Source organism: Pelobates fuscus, chromosome 2 (genome assembly GCF_036172605.1).
Source record: "Pelobates fuscus isolate aPelFus1 chromosome 2, aPelFus1.pri, whole genome shotgun sequence".
NCBI classification, from domain to species: domain Eukaryota; kingdom Metazoa; phylum Chordata; class Amphibia; order Anura; family Pelobatidae; genus Pelobates; species Pelobates fuscus.
Genome location: NC_086318.1, coordinates 175308354 through 175326707, shown reverse-complemented (window position 1 = coordinate 175326707; position 18354 = coordinate 175308354). Strand labels below are relative to the sequence as shown.

Sequence of the window (18354 nt, the reverse complement as noted above, 5' to 3'; positions counted from 1 at the left end):
ATTTGCTCACTTTGGTAGATCTAGTCCTCAGGGTGATTTAAAAATATATTATATTTTGCAATACTGGCCAAACTTTATGATGCTTTTTAATCTTAAAACAGAGCAAAACAACTGTAGCACATTGTGTGCACTGTTCATTTACCTAACAAATGATGCTGTATTGTACCATATTGTCACCATATTACTATATATCCTAGAGACTTTCTGGAGAAGAAAATGCTAAATGTGTTAAATCTATGCCCTGCCATGTTACGCACTACTCTGCTTGACCTGATTTCAAGTGTGGCTTTCGTTTGTTCTGCCTTCGTAGATCACTTTCTATTTTGAGAATTTTCTCTATGTACCTTTGTAGCCCTATATTTTTTTTTTTGCTGTATTGAACTGAATATTTTTTTTTCAAATAATTGGGAGTCAGTTGGACAAAATCTATTATTTATTTCTGAAAATGGTTTCTCCTTAACAAGACCTAAACACTTGCAGCTTGGGTTAACTAAAGGAATTCTTTATGATTAGAAATACAAGAATATATTCCGCTTTAGTGTTTTACTTACAATTTTGGGCTACCCTGTAAGGGTTAAAAAGCACAATCGTTCACCTTTTTTCCAAGGTGCTCTGGTATCACCATTGCTGCACTACCTCTTTGGCGAAAATCTCCAGTCTCCATGGTCTCAGCCAATCCAATGCTTCTCTATAGGGAAGCATTGGGAAGCTAGTGCACATGCACTACAAACCCTAGGGTTGCGGCAGTTGAATGCTCTTTATAAGCAGCATTTGTTTGATTACTGAGTCTGACTCAGTTATTCAGCAGAAGCGTGGATATCAGGAAGACAGCAACTAAAGGTGTGTTAATCCCACAATTAAAACGTTGCTGTATCTACTAAAAGGCAATGCTTTACATTACAGGAGTAAAAGGACAAGGGCCATGCACCTGACCACTCATTGATATGTTCAAAGGGTTTTTTTCTTTCAGGTTTCTAATGGCTACTGCTCCCATTTCAGTTGTACTCAAGATTGGCAGCAGGAAATACAGAAAAACAAAAAGTGCAATCCATTTATAAAAGAAGCCTATGTTGCACTCTGCACTTACATAGACATAATAAAATCCATTCTTTTTGTGGTTCAGTTATTGTATTGATTAACATATTTATTGCATTAATGGGTATGTTTCTCTATTTTTTTTATAAGGAATAATGTCGACAATTTTCTGTTATTCAGTGATTTTAGTATTGATTTGATGATATTTGGTTTCTTTTTTTGTACATTTATTTTTTTATTAGATTTTTTTGCATATATGTTTATTTTTAAAACAGCATCTTATTGGATGGTATCTCCTTCAGCTTATTTATACAAAGATGATTATGCACTAAACACCATACTGTGGTGCATTGAAAAATGAATTGCAATATTTAGGCTAAACAGCCAAGGTGTGACTATAGCTGAGTTGGAGATTTTTGAAAACAGCTTGAGTTCACTTGGTCTTTAATGAATAAACCACAAATTAATTTTCAAATGTTTGAATCAGAATTTCTACACAGACAAAAAAAAAAAAAATCCCTTTCACTGTCAGTGCCTCTAACCAGCAATGGTTCACTTTGACATTTTTAAATTGATGGTGACTTGCTTTAGAACCGAAGTCATAATGTCTTTAAAAAGAACCATCATCTATAAAAAGGTATGCTATACCTTAACTCGTACTAACCCATGCATAGACAGCAAAATTCTGCTTCTGCCCCCAAACTTCCATAAATGCAAAACACTTTTAAATAAGATTTTGCTATCCTCACATTTGTATAATAATATTTTTTATACAAATGGATTTTATGTGGTGGGTCAAAATTCAGAGTAAGAAATTGTTAGTAGTTCCTTATTTTGTTTCAGGTACATATTATAACTGAGTCTTGGGAGATTAATCATGGGTAATGGGATCAACAAATTAGCCAGAGAAAACAATGAATTTATTCATCAATTCATCATTTCTGATGCAGCTCATTTTCATTTGCTTAGTCAATAAGCAAAAGTGCTGTTTCTGGGAAAATCCACGGATAATTCATCCACGCCAATTGCACCCTGCCAAATGCGCTGTCTGGTGCGGGGTCAACTCATAGGAAGGTATAGGGCAGAAATTCAAGTGCTAGAGCCTCAAACATTAACTAATGTTATGAACAATGCAATTGAGAGATTCTGACTTTGCGAGGAGGCAAATGGAGCTCATTTAAAATATGTCATCTTCCGGGGGGGCGTGGCCGGACCGTTCAAGGGAATGGACGTGTGAGCGATCGGCTCCGTGAGAAATACCCGCAATACAGCAATTATACTAACGTTTATTGAGACAAAAGACCCAACTGAACCTGCCTTGCCTAGCCTAGACATTATGGCACAACGTATGACCAAAAAAACTAAACCCAGAGAGACACCATCGCTGCAAAGTGCGACCAAGGCCTCGCCACCACGCCGAGCACAAGATGGCACAGACAGGCCTAACTCCCCGGCCTCGAGTTCAGGACGGAGCGATGTCACGTCTATATCCCACCGGGAGATACCAGCCACTGAATCCGCTATACAGAGAATGTTGGATAGCCTCCAGACATCCTTGAGGGCGGATTTCACCCTAATCGCAAAAGAAATTAGAGATGATGTCAGGGCGCTGGGGGAGAGAATGGACTATATCGAAACTAAGACGGAAGAGATCATAACCGCACATAATAACGTGGTAACCGCATATGATACCATGGAAGCTAAATTGACTTCTATATATGCTAAAATAGCCGACCATGAAGACCGAGACAGGCGGAACAACGTACGCATCCGAGGTATTCCAGACAGTGTAGGCCCCAGCGAACTGGGCAATTATGTATGCCGCATCTTTCACCTCTTGGCGCCAGACCTGCCGATCACCGCATTGCTGCTAGACAGAACACACAGGCTACCCCGACCCAAACATCTCCCTCAGTCCGTCCCGAGAGACACTATAACCCGTGTACATTATTACACTACCAAAGAAATTATAACGGCGGCTGCCAGGAAGAGACCCACACTCCCTGAGGAATACAGCAAAATCCAGTTATACACGGATCTATCTGCACATACGTTGAATGCTCGGAGGAACTTTGCTCCCGTAACCAGCGCATTACGAACGGCGAGTATTCCTTACAAATGGGGTTTCCCTGCAAGAATTATCGTCAAGCGGAATGGCATTGAAAGACACATTACCAACTTAGAAGAGGGGAAACGAGCTCTGGCTGAATGGAACATACCGATGACTGAAAATGGGGAACCCACGCCACCGTCATCCACCCCACAACACGCTACCGCAGTGACAACCTCGCCAATGAAAATTACTCACGACCGGGCCACAAGCACGAAAATCAAATGACTTTTGCCACATTTGCAATCTGGGACAGTGTAAGCCGATCTTGGCGGCAAAGAGCCGCGAAACGAGAAAGTCAGGCTCGGTGGATAAGTACCTTGTTACTTGCCTTACTTTCTGGTGCATATCCTACTGCATATCCTTATCTTTACTTCATCTTTTCTCTATGTTTTGTCTACTCTAATGTTAACACTGATGCCTCCCTCTGTTATATATGACCCTTCTATGCTGGGGAGCTGGGGTGTGTGGTGTTGGGGGTGTGGGGCCGCCAGTAGTGCATGGCGACTCCGCATCTGGTTCTCCATTACGCCCCAGAATATCAGAGGAGTTTTATGTGTATTTTGGGTTGTTTATGTTATGCGTTCCTTTTTTACCCCTCACTTTTACGCTTTGTCACACATGGTATATATTTGACCCCCAAGCCATTGGCTTACTCATGAACGACTGCATACCAAGACAATTTACTATTTCATGTACCAGGCCATAAAACTACCTATCGAGGGGGCAGCAGAAGTTTCCCATGTGCTACCAAGATGGCCGCCTGGGCATGGGAGTTCCCACGAGTGGGGCCTCCTGTGAGTAGCCGGCCATCACAAACAGTACTGTAATGTCTTACTCCCCTAGGGGACATGTACGTATTACTCTCTAACTTATGAACACTTAACCAAGATGGGGGTCGAGGGTAACCTCTCGGCCTATTAGGGGCATCCTCTCTCTCACCCCGACTAGCGGGTTTTCTCAACCCCCACGTGAGGGCTTCAGTGCCCATGAATATCTCGAAAACCGGGTCCTACACTACGGACCCTTCTTATGTACATAGTTGGTTTTACTCCCTTTTGTTCTTCTTCCCCCCCAACTCTCCTACCCTCGCCAAGGCAACTGTATATCACTTTACACCTGTACCTGTGTATTACACTAACGTACACCAGCCAGCTTATCTTACCACAGACAGTCGCATTACTCTATCACCCCACCATTCGATTCTAAATGACACTTAACCTACTCTCAATAAATGCCAAAGGGCTTAACTCACCTCACAAACGCCGTATGGCGCTGTTAGAAGCACAGAAACAGAAAACGCACATAGCATTTTACCAAGAGACTCACTTCCAAACTTATAAATCCCCTAAATTCTCCTCCAGATATTTCCCAATCGGTTACCACTGTACGTACAAGAAAAAAAAAAGAGGTGTTTCTATTTTGCTCAGCAGGGACATAGCATTTCAGCTGATAAAGAAAATAAGCGATAGAAAAGGTCGTTATCTCCTATTGCAGTGCATAATAAACAATGTTCAATACACACTGGTTAACGTGTATGGCCCGCCTGACAACCATCACCTTTTCCTAGACCAAATTTTGTCGTTAGCAAACGCCCATAAATTCGGAAATGTCATAATTGGAGGCGACACAAATTTCATCCTAGATCAAAACCTAGATACGACCTCCTCCTCCAAGATTTCAGGCAATACCACTAAACAAAGGACACGCTCCATTTCCCTTCTGGAAAATACTCTACAAACACACGGGTTCATTGATATTTGGAGAATTCTACACCCCCTACTTAGAGACTATACATTTCACTCCTTAGTTCACAGCTCGTACTCCAGAATAGACCGATTCCTCATCCCCCCCACACTCGCACCACAAATAGCTACAGCGGACATAGGTACCATCACCTGGACAGATCATGCCCCTATCATACTGAAATTTGCAACGCAACACCCTACTAGTGGGAACCGCACCTGGCGTCTAAATGATACCCTCCTGACCGACCATAAACTAGTGACACAAATCACCAAAGAATTAGACACTTATTTTAGTTTAAATGACACCGGAGAAATCAGTATAGAAACTATTTGGCAAGCCCACAAGGCAGTCCTATGGGGCCAATTCATCAAACATGCTAGCCACAATAAGAGGCTTCGGACACAGGCATATATTGATCTACACAAGACACTGGCTAACCTCACTCGCATTAACAAAACAGCGCCATCACATACCGTCACACGACAGATTCATGATCTACAGTCACAACTGAAAGACATGGAACTGGAAAAAACTACCTACTTAATGTCGAAACTGAAACACAAATTCTTTAAAGACGGAAACAGAGCAGGGAAGACGTTGGCAGCACAACTCAAAGCTAAAACACTATCGTCCAAGATTGCATATCTCACTGCAAAGCAGGGCGAAAAGATCACGGATCCACAAGCAATTGTGGAAGAATTTAGCCGCTACTATAGCGGCCTATATAACCTGGCAAAAGAGCCGAACTGCCACTCCCCCACGCAAAACGACATAGATACATATCTGAAGGATATCACCCTACCGACCCTCACCCCAGAAGACTGTCAATCCCTAATACGACCCTTTACGCCCCAAGAAATAAAAGACGTTATTAGACAACTACCAAAACATAAATCACCTGGTCCGGACGGGTTTACAAACTTATACTATTATACGTTCCAAGACCTTCTAGTACCCTACCTGACTAAATTGTTTAACCGCTGCTTTCAGGATGGCGCTTTGCCTACCGCTATGTTGCAAGCTTTCATCTCAACACTACCCAAACCTGGGAAACCCCCAACCCAATGCTCCAATTTCAGACCCATATCGTTATTAAATTGCGACACAAAGATTTATGCCAAACTTTTAGCAAATAGAATCAACCCCATCCTCACCCGCATAATCCATAACGACCAGTCAGGCTTTGTTAAAGGACGGCAAGGTACAGACAATACCAGAAAGATTCTTAATATACTATCCCATATTGATGCGACACACACAGAAAGCCTCCTGTTAGCTTTAGATGCCGAAAAGGCATTTGACCGTCTCAATTGGAAATATATGATTTCAGTCTTACATAAATTCGGTTTCCCACGAGAACTGACCCGAGGTATTATGGCTCTCTATAAGGAACCAACAGCTCAAGTATCCAACTCAGGTTTTACCTCAATGCCATTCAGCCTCTCAAACGGTACCAGGCAAGGCTGCCCGTTATCCCCCCTCCTCTTTATCCTAGCGCTAGAACCCCTAGCACAAAAAATTAGAAACGACCCACTTGTCTCAGGAATACAGATAGGGCAATCACAGTTCAAACTTGCTATGTTTGCTGACGACATTTTAGTTACCATTAGTAACCCAGACACTTCTCTACCACGCCTTACACACCTCCTAAGAGATTATGGCAAAATATCATATTATAAATTAAACCAAAGCAAAACACAGGCCCTACCCATTCATGTCCAAGCACCAACAGTTGACAAATTAAAGAGGACATATCAATTTGACTGGAGACAGAAATACGTCACCTATCTGGGTGTAAAGCTTGCGTTACATCCGCACACCACCCTATCACTCAACTATGGACCTTTATCACACACATGCACCTCTTTCTTCCAATCATGGAAACACATCCACCTATCTTGGTTGGGGCGTATTAATGTAATTAAAATGATCTTATTGCCAAAAATCCTCTATGTTTTTCGGATGCTACCAATCCAAGTACCACCACAAATGCTTAGAAATATTCAATCTACATTATCCCGTTACATATGGGATAAGAAAAAACCACGTCTACCCATGTCCTTACTCCAACAAATATCGCCTGAAGGAGGGTTAGGTACGCCTAAAATATCCGCATACTATGAAGCTGCGATATTAGAATCGGCCATTCGTGTCCATGCTAACAGACACACGTTCCAATGGGCAGACATGGAACACGACAAGTCCACACCACACTCACTATTACATATCATGTGGTCTCCTAAAGTACACCGTCCCCCAAAACTCTCACTATACCCAACCTCAGCCCTAATGTTAAAATATTGGGACAAACTATTGTCAACAGTATCAGAAAAGGGAAAATACTGTGTAGAGGCTCCTATTGAGGCATTGACCCTACTGACTCCTTGGTTGTCCCTGAAAACCTGGGCCAAATATGGGGTTAAATATATCAAGGACATATGCACATCCTACTCTATCGAACCATTCCCCGACTTACAGAAACGTTTGCATCTACCGAACTCCCTGATATTTCAATATCTACAATTAAAAAGTGTGATAACCTCCCAAGTCTCATGGCATCACTCAATGCCCCCCCAACGTGTAAACAGTACTATTGCCATTATATCCAGGTGCCGAAACGCACCGTTAAAGCCTAAATCTCTTTCGATTTGCTACAAATCTATCCTAGATTACCATACCCTCCACTCCTTTCACTTCACACGCCAGTGGGAAAAAGAAGGCATCTCTAACCTAACGGAAGATGCTTGGCTCAAAGCCACCAACGCCCTGAAAGGTATTACCTCATGCTTCTCCCATGTAGAGGCACACAAGAAAGTGATCTACAGATGGTACCTTACCCCCCACAAACTGAATCAAATATACCCTAACACAAACCCCATGTGTTGGAGATGCTTGAGCACCATAGGCACTATGATGCATATTTGGTGGGAATGTATAGATATTCGTCCGCTCTGGTCCAAGGTACAGCTAATACTAAACCAAATCCTACAACACGAAACACTCATTACTCCAGAGATAGCACTCTTGCTCCTCTACCCGGCTCACTGGGATCGAGCAGACAAAAAACTAGCCTCTATCGTGCTCTTAGCAGCACGCCACCTAATAGCACAGAGCTGGAAGAGTACTATATGTCCCTCTAGAAGGGAACTCATAGAGAGGGTAAAATTATTCTACAAGTATGAACTGCTTACTGCAGACTCATATACGAAGAGACAGCGGTTAGAACTAATGTGGAAACCCTGGGTTGCCCTCTTGGAGAAGGACAACCCCTAGGAGTTCACTCATATAAACCCCACAGCATACAACAGTAGTACCTCCACTAACCAGAACAAAATTACTCGATAACGTTAGGTGACTGATATGCCAACATAGGTTATCACAAACTATTACATGTTATTTGTTCCTAGTTTGGTAAAATTTTCCTACATACGAAAAGAACTGTATGAGCGCCCACTTACAACTGTTACATGTGGACCATAGAGTTTTGTGTATAAGCGATTTTGTACATACGATACAGAATATTGTGAATGACAATGTAATGTAATGCGCACTATCGACACATTGTATGTAAATATATATGCACTGTTAATACAATTTGCTGCCTTGGTACGTACCCTCCCATACCCCATCCCCTCCCTTTTTCTTTGTTCTGTATCCCACACCCCCTAAGTATTTGAAAAATAAAAATCTCAAATTTCAAAAAATATGTCATCTTCCGTACCCAGCCAAACATATCTCCTTATGTTAACCATTTATCATATGTAATATCATTGAAATTGGTTCATTACTAAAAAAAGTTGTTGACTCCTCAAACCCTACTTTAAATTTTGTCCTACTCTGTATTGCTTATCTTTCCTTGCATCTGTATAGAGTAGACTGTCTTAATCTTAGCTGGCCTCACGTGAGCTGATCTAACACACATACACAGTATACACAAGTATTTGCCACCTGCAAAAGTATGATGTTGCAATCTTTATTTCCTCACTATAGGCTAACCAACAGTTGACACTAGAAAAGCATAAACATTTGTGAAAATGTTTATATGTATACGGCAGCAAAATTCAGCCCACCAATTTATACTCTCTTTTCAATGAATCTGAACAAATTAAATAAATGAAACAAATTAAATAAGGGAAACCTTTCACCAAAACAAAACATTCTGACCTAATGCAGAGATCATAAATGAAAAAAATCCATGATAACATGAAAAAAATTATAAATGGTTGATCATCATAAAGATTTGTACACAAGATTTGCAATGTACAAAATGTTTTTAATGTTATAACAAAATGTATTAATACCATATACCATCTTGCATATAATAAAAGAAGTAGAGCATTTACATGTACTAAAAGAAGAACAGTAGTGTACATGATGTTCAAAAATAAGTTTTGTTCATGTACTAAAACAAGAAGCACCAGATGGTAAATGTTTTTGCTTTCGTAAAAGGTTTAACTAATTTATGCCTCGATTTAATATTTTTGGATCAGCTTATCAAATAATTTTATATTTTTGGATACACTTTTGAAATAATTTGATATTTTGAAAAATATGTTAATATTTTGAAATGTTTGATATATTGATTTTTTATATATATATATATATGTTATATATTTGTTATATTTGAATATTTAAAAAACTATATATTAAAAGTTTATTTAAGAATGTTAAATCATTTAAAAAGTTCAATTTAAGAATACTAAATTGAGGATTTAATTAAGCTCCTCGTGATTGCTTTGTTGTATGATACATATTAATTTTTATCCCTATAAGCCAGTGGGCTACAAGTCATCTAAGATGATGTACTATTGAAAAGCTATCTACTTAAGATTTAGTATTAATGCAAGAGACAACTTCCAGGCTGTACAAACCTTTAGCTTTTTAGTATTTATCGGAAATGTAGAGTTATTGCACTATATTTTATTTATCCTTACATGTACCAAATAATCACATATATAATAACAATATAGTAATAATCACAAATATATGACAAAATATAATAAAACTAAAAAATACTGCATTTATTTTCTATGTGTTTAAATTCTTTTTCTTTTAAATGATTCATAAGCTAGTTAAATTAAATAACAAAATCCTGACTGAACTATTTTCCAGTCTATTAAATTCCAGTTGCTGGCAGCTATTTCTAACTTACCTTTTCTTAGTAACTGCCAGCCAGCAGCGGATGTTGTTAAAATCTACAACACTGTACAGTTAATCGCTGTCGCTACGTGCTATAGCATTTTAATGTTTCCCAACTTCCTTAATTTAATTCCAAGTTAATTTTCAAACTTTTAGCTGCGAGGTTTTATGTACTGTAAATTGTTTTATTTTTCTTACAATGCAAATATCGATGCTTTGTGTTTAATACAAAAAGCTAGCAGAAATCTACTTGACCTTGTCTGTTTTTTGTTTTACATATGCTATTAATTTTGTTTTCTTCCTATTGATATTACATTGTGGATGTTTTTTTTTTACTTTAGATGCGCTACTGTTCTTAATATTCCAATTTATGATTTTAAGTAGGCTAATCTTTGCACACCTCTTATCCCCTTAATCAAACTCTGTGGAATCATTAATTAAATCCTTCAGCATTGCTTAGTCTCACTTATCCTTAAATCACACTTCTCAGTTGAACTATTGTCCTATTGTATTTCTTTACCCCCAAGATACATGTGTCGTCTACAACCGCTTAGAACTCAGTCTTCTCTAGTGACTCCCTTAATGGTTTTCAAAGTAGTATCAGGCCACAGTACCTAAACAGGACAGAAAAAATCCATAGGCAAAGAAAAAATGCATTTATTGTGCACAATAAAAAGTGAATCATTATTTTTCTCAGGAAGCCAGACACGTGGGTTTTGTAATTGGAAGTAGTAAGACTAAGAGAATGAGTGACAAAACTTAAGAGACAGATACAGCTGTCAATTTACGATAACCTCCAAACAGTGCCTTAAAAATGTCAATTGAAATACTCTTTTAAGAATGAAAAGTGCTCTTTAAAAAAAAAAGAATGGTGGCACTATGAATGGCCAAGCATTAAGTACACAATCCATCTTTGTTTCGATGAAGGTCACTGTAGAGACAGACGTTCATAGATATTTATTTTAAATAAGGGAAAATAAAGTTGTAATAGTCCAAAGTAATCTGAAGTTCTGCCTTTGCCTCTCAGAGTTTCACTTAGAAATGTAGTCACTAAACACTGACTTTTCAATTGACTGGCAAAGGCCTTGAAGTGGGAGCATATTCTTCATGTTTTCTAAAAGATGAATACATGAAGCTTTTTCTAAGTTAAAATGATTTGGAACAGATCCAGATATAATAATGTGAAATAAAAGTTAAAAGAACTGTGTATGCCTTATAACAACTTAATTGAAAGGTGCCCAAAGGTACCTAGCACATTTTTACCCACAGTGAACAAAACAGTTCACATACCTTATTTTTATAAATAGGGAACTACGGATTGTCTTAGAGCATCAGCTGGCCACTCTCAGCCAATCGGCTGCGCCCCTGCCATACTTCCTCAAACTGAATCGGAGACACTGGACGCTGCTGGCTACAGGAAGATCTGGTTCTGGAGAGCAATCTTTGGGGTTAAACTGTCTGTGAACAGTAAGAAAGCACCAGAACCTCCTTGTACCATAATAAATGAATTTCTATAAAATTGCTGTGGTGCTGAGTGTTAATTCACATTTTGCTCTTTGTGAGCTGACTTTCTTGAAACTGGCTTTCAAACGCAGCCAATCAAAACAAAGAGTGCTTTCAGGAATTGCACTGAGCTTCCAGTAGGCTATTTAAATAAATAAACCAATCAGCAGGGTTTCTGGGGATCAGTGCTAAACTGAGTGGCAGCCGAGCAGCTACCTCCCCATAACATACTCATTCATGGCTGTACTTTGATTCTCCTACTAAGGAGTAAGGAGATTGCTATCTGTGTACCTTTTCAGTGCATTGTGCAGTATCCATATCTCAACTGGAGAAATTAAAGCAGTTAAAAATGGACCAATGTGTTCTCAAAATCCTGGCCCATAAATGTGCTAACGGACCACAATAAACCTTAGTGCTATCTGACCTTAATAAACTTAGCCAATGACAAGTGGGTCCTTTTTAAATTTTCTTATTGCTTAACAGTATCATTTTTTTCAGCTGAAATCCTAACATGATCTGTGAGCCATACATTCACTGCCTCAATAATAATTTATCATGCATTCTTCTCTAGATATTACCATTTGACTGTAAGCTCAGTCATGGACTGATTATACAAATACTCGTTTTACCAGTGCAGGCAGTTTACTTCACCATAATAAAGAGTGATAGTTCCTGCGGCTTTCTAATACTTAATAAAAATAATAATACTTTCAAATATATATATAAAAAAGAAATAATAATACAAGAAGGTTTGCATTTTAATATACCGTACCATACATTACTAGTTTCCAGGTCTGTGATTAAAGTCCTGTAAATTGATTTTATTTAATCTACAAATCTTTTATTATTGTACATTAGAATAAGTGCACGGGTTACCATGAGTAGAAACTGAGAGGTGGGAGTAGTTGTATACCCACGGAAACAGTAGTGCAATTAAATGGTAAATAATGGAAAATAGGAGAAAGGAAGGTATCGTGAATAGTACTGCTTTGCTGCTGCCTCTCTCTACTCACTCAGTTACTAACTCATTTGACTGCCGATTGTGCTTGACATTATGTATCTAAAAAGCCCTTATTATGAGAGCATGAACAATCTAACATCCATCCCTGACATGATTTCACTGCAGGAAGCCTAATTCCCAAAATGTCAGCCAAAGCAGAAGAGCCATTTACTGCTTGCACATTAACTGTGATAAGCTCCATCACAAACTCCTTCACATTTCCAGAAATCATCCCACGACCACAATGCTCAGATAACAAAAAACAAAACAAAAAAAACAAGCCTTTAAAATGATGGATCAAACAAAGAAATATAACATATCATAAAATTTGGATATATTTATCTGATTCATCTGCCTGTCTGATTGTGTATTCGTCCGTATGTCCATAAACATGAGGAAAAAAAATAAACAGAAAAAAACCCATGAAATATAAAAAATTGCTTACTCACAACTGTTATTGGTGCATTAAAACACCAAAAATGTGCCTAGTGGACAGATCCACAGTGGGCAAGGTTTAACCAGGCAGTCTATGCATTTCTTGTTTGTTTTATATTTAATATTTTTTAACTTATTGTTGCAAAGTGCGTTGAGACATGTCCATCTAAAAGCAACCATCAGTGATTGGCAATAACTAAACAGCAAACTTTGAATATACAAAATATCTATAGAAAGTCACCGTCTATAGCCATGAAGGATAAAGAGAAAGCAGAAAAAGATTAAAAATATCTGCAAAGGATACATAGTTATAAAACATGAAAAAGTGAGACATAATTGTTAATTTAATAAGGGTATCATGTAACTTTTTGAAATAATCTGAAGGTATAGTAAACTAGTTATATCAACTCAGCCATTTGTTTAAATGTAATATATTTGCACTAATGCTTTTTTGAAGGTGGAGAATATCTTTTCCCTCCTTGTCTTTGTCATTATTCATTTGGCAAGAATACATTTAGTGAAAAGTTGTTGAATACTCTGTCATGAGAAAAGGGAAAGGACTAAGCACATAGGCCTATAGATCTGACAAATATCACTGAGACAAGTTGTCTCACCTTCTGTCAACTTACTCCAACTTTGGAGTTCTTCAAATAATATGCATTTCATGTTTGCTTGTCTGTTTGTTTATTTTATTTTTTTTTTTTTATCATTAACAATAGTATTTGCAAATTTAAGTTGCTATTTGAATGTGAATTGTTTTAAGCAAAAGCAGCTCAATGTTTACTTTGTGTATGGACACTTACAAATCACAAGCACTAGCACTATTCAGACATCAAATTGGTTACAAGCCCTCTAATTTCTAACAATGGCTTCGATTTAATATTGTTGGATAAGCTTTTTAAGTGATTTAACATTTTTTGATAAACTTTTCAAATGTTTTTTCAAGATCTTAAAATTAAAAAAATATATAATATATAAGATATCAATGTATCAAAAAAAATAACTAAAGATTAAAAAAAATCCAATTTTTTTCATAAAAACAAACCCTTTTAAATGTTTATCTAGAAATATTAAATAATTTGGAAAAATTTACCCACAATATTAAGTTTTTAGACCTTGCTGTGACAGGTGCTGTGAATACTTTTTTTTTTTTTTATGTCTCATTTTTATTTTATTTTTTTTGATTTAATGTTGATAACAACGGTCATATCATATGACCCTGAAGCATCAAACTGGGATACAGAAAGAAAAAACAGGGGAAAATGGGGAACATGCTTAACATTTAATACCACCCCAATACAATAGTAATATCAACTTCTTACTATATTTTTATACCATTATTCTTTCTCCTTTATCCATACTTCTAAATGCAATGCACCCCCCCCCCCAAAAAAAAAGATAACAATAAACAAAGTATAAAAAAGAAAAAAATATATAAAAAAAAATATAAAAAAAATATAAAATAAAAATAAAATACAGCAAAAAATAAAGTAAGGTCTATTTGACATTATTTAGCAGTAGTGCATATTGATCTCTTATTACCAGCCACTGATGCCATCTACGCTTATATAAATCTTCTCTTCCCTTTATTCGGCTTGCCATTTTCTCATATATGCTAAAGGAATCAAATCTACACAAAGCCTCTGCTATTGTTGGTGCTTGTCTATTTTTCCATTTGTAAGCTATTGAAATTTTTGTTGCTGTTAAACAATGGATAATCATAAATTTTTCTTCCCGAAGCTGTGTGGGAAATATATGAAGTAAAAAACACTCTGGACTGTATGGAATATTAACCTTCAGTACTACCCTAAAAAAATTTATCTATCTCCTCCCATAATTTACTAATACTAGGGCACAGCCAGAAAATATGTAATAACGACCCCTCATGTTTTAAAAATCTCCAACATAAATTGCTCGTCCCCTTAAAGATATTTGCTAATTTAGTTGGCACCCAGTACCATCGCATAATAATCTTACAATAGGCTTCCCAATGATTAAGACTACTGGAAACCCCTTTGGTTATCTTTAATGCCTGAAACCAACTTGATAACGAAAATGATTCCTTCAAATCTCTTTCCCATTTTAGAGCATATTCCTGTTTCTTAGGTTCCCCTTGTGTCAGAAGAGTATTGTAACAAAAGGACAAGGCTTTAATATTAGGCAGTCTCCCTGTACACTTTAAAGCGAATGGTGTTAGTTGCTGAATTTTTTGCATATTATTTACTTGCAAAATATTCCTAATACGTAAGTATGTAAATAATTCCCTGGATGGTAAAGAATATTCTTTAACCAAGTCAGGAAATGATTTAATACCTGAATCGTTATATAGTAACCGTATTTGGCATACCCCTAACTTTGTCCAATCTTCTAGCTGCAAGTCTGAGGTAAAAACAGAGAGAGTCTGCAAGGGTGCTGCAAATAATAAATCTTGTCCTATAGAAAGTTTCGAAATAGTCTCTCTCCATATACGCAAAAGAATTTTTGTGGATGGGAGCATGTCTACTGCCTTATTATGTACTTTAATCCCTGACCATAAAATGGAAGTTAGTGGGCCTTGTGTAAACTGAGAGCTTTCTAATGGTAGCCATAACGGCAAAGAGGCCCTATCTAGAGATGAGAGGCCTTGGGCAAGTATGTTAGCCTTATAATACATTCTAACATTTGGGACCCCTAAACCCCCTTTAGCAAATGGAAGCCAAAGTTGATCTTGTGCAATTCTTGGTGGTTTCCTTTTCCATATGTGTGCATTGATCAATAACTGAAACTTCCGGAGTATAGTATTTGGGATAGTAATTGGCAGTGTGCGGAAAAGATAAAGAATATGTGGCAAAATCATCATCTTTATTGTTTGTATACGGCCCAGCCAAGATATTTCTTTATTCTCCCATGTTTTAAGTTGATAGTCCAGTTTATGTATAAGTGGAAGGTGGTTTTCTTTTATTATCAACTTATGTGTTGTAGGGAGTTTAATGCCTAAGTAGGAAATAGATGTTTTCCGCCAATCAAACATATATGTCGCTTTTAATCGTTTTGTGACATCTATTGGGAGTCCTAAAACCAATGCCTGTGATTTTCTAGAGTTGTTTTTGTAATATGATATTTGTCCAAATCTTTCCAATGTGGTGAGTAGCTGTGGGATTGATGATTCTGGATCTGATAAGAATAAAAGGACATCATCCGCAAATAAAGCAATTTTTTGTTCCCCTATTGGCGTAATTACACCTTTAATAGCTTCCTGAGATTTAATGTATCTTATTAAGGGCTCCATACAAAGAATAAAAATCAATGGTGAAAGTGGACAGCCTTGCCTGGAACCATTTGTTATTTGGAATGATTTGGACAGAAAGCCAGAGTTATATATTTTGGCCGAAGGTTTAGAGTAAAGGGCCATTAAATTACTCAAAAAAGCTATAGGAAACCCCATACTTATCAGTACCTCTTGCATATAAGTCCAATTTAGTCGATCAAATGCTTTCTCAGCATCAAGAGCTAATAATATGCCCCTTTGATTGTTAGTTTGTCCCCAGGTGATTAAGTTTAGAAAATGGCGAGTATTATCTCCTGGTTGTCTTGATGGGACAAACCCCGATTGTTCTGGTGAGATCAAATCAAATAACATAGGTTTAATTCGCATGGCTAAAATCTTTGCATATATTTTAATGTCCGTGTTTAGTAAGGATATAGGTCTTAAATTAGCACTCTCGTTAGGGACTTTACCTGGTTTGGGCAAAGTGATTATGTGCGCCAGAAGCATTTCTTCTGGTAAAGACCCAAAGATCTTAAATTGATTAAATAAGTTTGTGAGATGAGGTGTAAGTTGAGGTTCAAAGGTTAAATAAAAATTGTTTGAAAACCCATCTGGGCCCGGGGCTTTATTTTTAGGTAATGTGTATATCACCTTTCTTACTTCATCTTCAGATATTTGTTCACACAGAGCCATACTTTGTTGATCAGTCAGTCTAGGCATATTAACCTCATTAAGAAAGGTAGATATTTCCTCTTTTAAGGGCTGATGCAGTTTTAAGTCCAATTTTAAATTGTATAGTTTATAGTAATATGAAGCCAACTCATCTGCTACCTCTTGTGGATTATACAGTTTTGTACCATTTGCATCTAGCAGAAATTGTATTTTAGTCTGTAAATATTGCGACTTTAATTTGCTCGCTAATAGTTTGCCAGCCTTATTACCCTGTACATAGTGGATTTGTTTAAGTTTTCTCATTTGACTCTCCATTATATTTATAGACTGCTCTTGCATTGCTTGTTTAACACCTATTATTTGCTCTGTTAGAGTTTTTGTGGGGTTTAATTTATTTGCTTTCTCTAGTTCACTGAGTTTATTTAGAAGGTTCCCTTTAGCTTCCACTGCCCTATTCTTCCTTATCGAACCTGCTTGTATACATAGTCCTCTAAGAACTGCCTTAAGTGTCACCCACTTTGTTATAATACTTGAGGGGTCATGAATATGGTCATTGTAGAAGTTCCTAATTGTTACACAAATTTTAGAAACTAACTTTGTTTCATTTAAAAGTGATTCATTGAGTCGCCATACATTTCTACCCCTGGCTGCAAATTGTGCTTTAAAAGTGATGACAAGTGGAGCATGATCTGACCAAGTTCTGATTCCTATTTTTGTCTCAGTGACATTCAGTAATGATATTTTATCCACTAAGCACATATCTATTCTCGAATAAGTGCTATGAACGTTTGAGTAAAAGGTATAATCTTTCTCACCTGGGTATAGACAGCGCCATGTGTCATACAAATCATGGGAATTAATAAGTTTAGAAAATTTAGAACTCAGGAGGGTGGTCTGATGTAGTGGGTTCTTAGCGTTACTTCTCTTTATATCCATATTTGGGTCTATTGTACAATTGAAGTCTCCACAAATTATAGTTTGACCTTTACACACGGCCTTAATTTTAGAAAATGCTCTACTCAAAAAGGAGATTTGTGAATTATTTGGGGCATATATCGAGGCTACTGTTATTTGAACTCCATTTAAATTTCCAACCACTATCAGTAGTCTACCTTGCCTATCTTTATATATTAACTCCTGATTAAATGACCAATCCTCATGAAACATTATAGCAACCCCTTTTGTTTTATGGGGTGAAAACGCATGATATATTTGTGGGTACCTTTTAGGTTTAAAAGTAGGAGGGTTTCTTGTACAAAAATGTGTTTCTTGGAAACATATTATTGATGCTTTAGAATTATTTATCTCCTGTATTGCTACCCGTCTCTTAAATGGGCTATTTAACCCGTTAACATTCATAGACATACATTTAATGTAATAGGCCATACTCCAAACCGAGTTTCTTTTTTGCTTTACCTCTAGTAGTCAGAAATATCTCTATGGAAATGGTTTCTTCTGTAGTTA

At 37.2% G+C, this 18354-nt stretch overlaps 1 protein-coding gene across 6 annotated transcripts in view; it reads right to left on the bottom strand.

Moving 5' to 3' along the window:
- The window catches only part of ADGRB3 (adhesion G protein-coupled receptor B3), an 880860-nt gene that overhangs the window by 162554 nt on the left and 699952 nt on the right, over nucleotides 1–18354 (bottom strand). The window lies entirely within an intron of this gene.